The sequence below is a fragment of the Montipora capricornis genome, chromosome 3, assembly GCF_036669925.1.
Source record: "Montipora capricornis isolate CH-2021 chromosome 3, ASM3666992v2, whole genome shotgun sequence".
NCBI classification, from domain to species: Eukaryota; Metazoa; Cnidaria; class Anthozoa; order Scleractinia; family Acroporidae; genus Montipora; species Montipora capricornis.
In genome coordinates, this window is record NC_090885.1 from 45,203,704 (window position 1) to 45,208,703 (window position 5,000).

Genomic DNA, 5,000 nt, shown 5'->3' on the forward strand with positions numbered 1-5,000 from the left:
TAAATATATACATACGTTCAGATTCACTGTTCACTATAAAATGTTGTAAATAGGTCTTAAGATTGGATTTAAAAATATCTACAAAGTTTGCTGTTTTAAGATCTAGTGGCAAAGTGTTCCATAACAGCAAGGGTCCAAAACATCGAAGAAAAAGATAAGATTCAGATCAATATTTCACAAATAGCAGTTCAAAATCAGCTGCAATTGACTGCTCAAGTCAAGAAAATTCAAGAAACGTAGGAGAAACGAAACCTGCGACCGACCGAAATCGGCAGAAAAATAAGAATATGAATTCAGCTTAGGCCGGTAAAACAAGATTCTTTTTTTTAAGTGTACATGAATCAATAGGAAAAAATGTTCCGCAGCACTCAGTATTTTCTGTTAACATAACTAATAAGTTGAGTTTCTCAAAGTAGGTTATCTTTCTTTTGGATGGACCCTGTTGATAATATAGAGATGTGCTCATAGTTCCTCGGATCAGATTCATCATCATTTTCTTTTTTGGTTTTGTTTTTTTATCTTAACCATTTTAAGGTCAGAGGAGTGTTTCCCAATTTTTATAGATAGATTAACGTTGTCTAAAAACAAAGAGGATATGATAGAACTTCAGTGAACATTTCAGTAGTTTGGTTGGAGAAGATTAAGGACCGCATGATTTTTCATTTGGAGAGGACAATAAGGCCGTTTATACGAGAGAAAATAAGCCGTGGGTTACACTGCCGCGGCTCACATAAGACGCGAACACCCCATTTAAATGGTACAAAATCGAAGTTCACGGCTTACTCTACCGCAGCTACAATAGCCCAAGCCACGGCTTATCTTGGCCGCGGTTTACCTTCGACTTGAAAGTGTTCGTTTAAATAAATGTACTCAAGCGTTGTCCGCGGCTTCCTCAAGCCGTGAACGACTCCTACGCATGCCCTTGTTTTGCTATAAATTAAAGGTCAGACTTTCTTTATGCTCCCGTCCATTGGTCTGAGAAAAATGGCGAGCGAGAGCAAAGAATCACGTATTACTGATGAAAAAGATTCAGCGAAAAAGCGAATGTGTAGTGCCCCAGAAGAGAAAAAGTTTTTCGCTATTTGCAAAGCAACTTGATAATTGCCTCACTTCAGCCAACGTAAGTTCTGCAGCACACCGCAAGTGTTCGTGTACTGGATAACTTTTTCTGGCTTGTTTGCTTAAGGCCCAGTAATTCGGGCAACATTCCAAGAAGGTGGTGCGCGCAACAAACCAACGCAACGATGTTGGGCGACAAGTTGCGCGAAGAATGTTTCCCGTATTACTGGGCCTTAATCAAACAAGCGGGAAAAATTATTACACCAAAATTTTACATGTAGTCCAGTACCGATCCACTAAAGCCTTTAAATGTCGCAAATCTTGCGTCACAATTAATTCCCCCAAAACAAGGCATCAAAATAAATTACGAGCATTTCGCGTCTTATGAAAGCCGCACTCGCATAAACGGCCCTATTGAAGATGTATACTCTTACTAAGGAAGCTAAGATAATGTTTCTCGTGAGAAAGTATAGTTTGGAAGCAAGCCTGGGAAGCTGTTGAGATTGCTGAGGAAATTTTCCATACACGACTTTCTTCACTGGTAGAGTGGGAAAGACCTCTTGACAATACTTGGCTGCTCACTGAGATGTCCTGAAATGGCAATGAGGTGTCGGTTTGATATCCCTGCGGTGGACCAGAGAGTAATGGCAGCAGTCCTAACACTGTGGTTTTTGTACGTTTGGGACAAACGAGCTTCTTCGCTGATAGTTTTCATCATTTTGGCGAGGCTGTTTATCCCGAGCGGTCGCGCTTCGCACCAAACGGCATCTTCAGTTGCGCTTGTTTTCTTCGGATACTGCAACAACGTAGTGCATTTTGGATTGACTTTCTGAAGATAAAGTTTTAAAGCCGTGTAGCCGTCATCTTGGTTCTCGGTTTTCTACATTCCCGCTTCTTTTTCTTTGCTTCCAATGTCGTTTAAGCCACCTGGATGATTTTTGGACACTTCATCGTGAGCCATTGTTGCATAGTTTCTCCCTTCTGCATCCGTTTCAAATTTGAAGCTCGTTGCCGTTAAGCTTCTTTGACCTTCACGGCCCCTCCTGTAGAAAAACAGGACAGCATGGAACCAAACGTTCCTCAACAAGGATAGAGGTGACGACAAGGAGAAAACCCCACTTGATTTTAGTTTCTGAGGGTCTTGTTCTTCGATGACAGGCTTGTGCGTGACATTCTCTTTGCCGCCTCTGTTGAATGGAGGGACGTTAAGATATCTTTCCACCGAATGCCGAAATCCTACTGGTGATGATTTACCGTATTCTTCGCCTTTTTTCGTTCTCGCTTCGGCATAGAATCTGCGTAAATTTTGACCAATTTTGACCAAGCTGCCCGATCGTCATTGCCTCAAGCGGGGTTTGAATTTGTTTTTCTGCACACCAAGCTGAAATTTAAAAAAAGAAACGGGTCATCAAAACTGCGATCCTTCTGAGCAACTTAATTCCTTGATATTTGCGCCTGTTATTGAAGTAAGCATTTTTCAATGTTCCTCCACCAATGTTTACAAGCCGCAGGATTGAATTAGTTTACCGTCTACGTAACACTTTAGTGTAGATTGTGAAAGTATTTTGATGGGTTTAAATATCTCATAACCACGTTTCAGTTTCTTTTTCAAATCCAGAAAGAAGTTTTACCTCTCTTAGCTATTTTAACTTACTCTTAAATGTTGAAACAGACCAGTTTGTATTTTCCTTCGTCTTTTTAAAATGCCTTTCGCTCACTATAGCTCGTTCAGCTGAGTTTCACTCAGGCTTGCAAACCGTTTAGTAGGTGGCTCGTGAAAAATGTCCGGTAGTGAGCCAAAGCATGGCTTTTCTATGTCTTCTTCGAACAGCTGTGACGAAAATTCCGCCTCTCCAGTAGCGGGGTCGCCGGCCATTATTGGTTTGGAAACAGTTCTTAGCGAAATGTTTAATTGGCACACACGTCAGTTATCATCAGCAGCGTTCACCCATGAGCAAATGGTAAATGGTTAATTGACCAATCAGAGCGCACGTTTTTGTTTAATTATGTTATGAAACTATTTGTACTCAACTCTGCACAGTCTTCGGATAAAAAAGAAATGGAAATTTGACTAATTCATGTTAGTCAAGAATGATCTGAAAGAAAGTTTGTTGCTCATACTTCAGTGAAGGGATTGTTCAACAGTGCTCCGGATAAGAGTCGGGTCTTGGGTCAATAACCCGACAAAGAAGGGTTTTTGGTCCGACAGATGAAATATAAATATTCAGTAAAATATTATTACAACAAAATTAAAAAACGAAACACGGAAGTTTCTTAGCTTTTCTTGGCTAAAAAGTACGTTGTGTAACTCTGAAAGCGACAAACGATTGATATTCTTTCATTCAATGTAAAAAAAGAACCTTGACACAAGGTGCTGACGTGCAACTTTGTGGTTGCCTAGCACGTTATCAATTTCTTCCTTTTGACAGAACATCATGACCTTCCCATAACTGTCAACTAAGATGCGTTTTGTTTTTCACGAGATTTAAGTTAACTTTGCGTAATATGTACCTCTCATAGTACACAAATTAATATTGTTTTGGTATCGTAAATCATTATATAGAGTGCTATAGTAGATGTCTTAGGTAAATAGCCCTCTGAGATAACTTGTAGTTACTAGTAAAATACCAAACCTAGATTCTTTTTTAATGCACTCACGTGATAAGACGGCCATGATGGTGCCAAAACAATAGAAAATGTAGCTTAAGTTTTGCATCATAATAAAAGAGTCAAATTTCTAAAAGACTTTTTCGCTATTGTCCTACCAACATGGCTGCCGTGACGTCAGGTGCGATTGGCTTCAAGGCAGGCATGAAGTTTGTTTGCTTCAACTTAATTTTTAAAAACAAGTTTAACCGTGTTAGCGGTTAGGAAGTGTCGATAGATCGAGAATAAAAAAGTTGCCATCAGCAACAAATATTGCGACATAAAAACAACATAAATTTCGTACCTGGTTATTTATTCTTACTGCCTGTAGGGTTAGTGAAACTAAAAGGTTTCGAATTGTCCGTGCTTTGATGTTTCCGGTTGCTGCTTTAATAATTAAATCATTTTCTTTGCTTTCTTCTTTAGAAAAAATCATTGCCTAACTAGTGAATTCCACGGTAAATTTTACGCTAAAAAACCGATATCGCCTCGATATCACGAAGCCATGAGTACGATATCGGTTTTTAGAGTGACACTAAAGTCTACTTTGGAATTCACCAGTTTGGCAATGAATTTTCTTGAACCGCATGAGTTTTAAAAGAAAACAAGCACACCCTCAGCGAGCGAATGGAAAAGGAAAAAGCCATTTCAGAGTCAACTGTCAATAGCCAGTGAATAAGAATCACGCCAAAATTAGAAGCCCTAAGAAATACTTTTTCAGTTCAAGTAAAGGTCAATGAAGACTTTTACTGATGTACTTTATTCCACTTTATCTCTGAAAACGAAATCATTCACACTTTGATGTATTTCACTGAAACACGCCAGCTTGGCTTGGAACAAAAATCGGCAAAATACGGCAATGCAACCAAGAAAGAACGAACGTCAAACAAGATCCGCTCTAACACTTAAATAACGCTTAGGTGCTTTAAACAAACTTCTGAAAACACAAGCTAGTGAAATTTCCCCCTAATTTTACGAGAACTCATTGCGATTACGTGTTTATAACATAAGGGCAAAATTTTCTTGTCACTTTCGAGGCACAACGAAAACCAGTTGGGCAAACGGATTAATGAAGCACTTGCTCGCTCGCATTTTAGAGCAAAACAAACAAACAAACAAATCAACTTTTTCTTTATGTCCAAAAGAGTACAGATAATTGTTATTTAATTCCAATTGACAATAAAAATTCGACTTTCATTCCTGAGCAAAGGACGAACCGCATATACGAATCCACTTTAAATAATGCATCCGTAAAAATAGCAAACGGTTTAGTGCCCAAGGAAAGAATTTGTGGA

At 39.0% G+C, this 5,000-nt stretch overlaps 1 pseudogene; it reads right to left on the minus strand.

The window, feature by feature from the left end:
• Window positions 1-29: 29 nt before the first annotated feature.
• Window positions 30-2,935, minus strand: LOC138040388 (uncharacterized; annotated as a pseudogene).
• Between the last annotated feature and the right edge of the window lie 2,065 nt (window positions 2,936-5,000).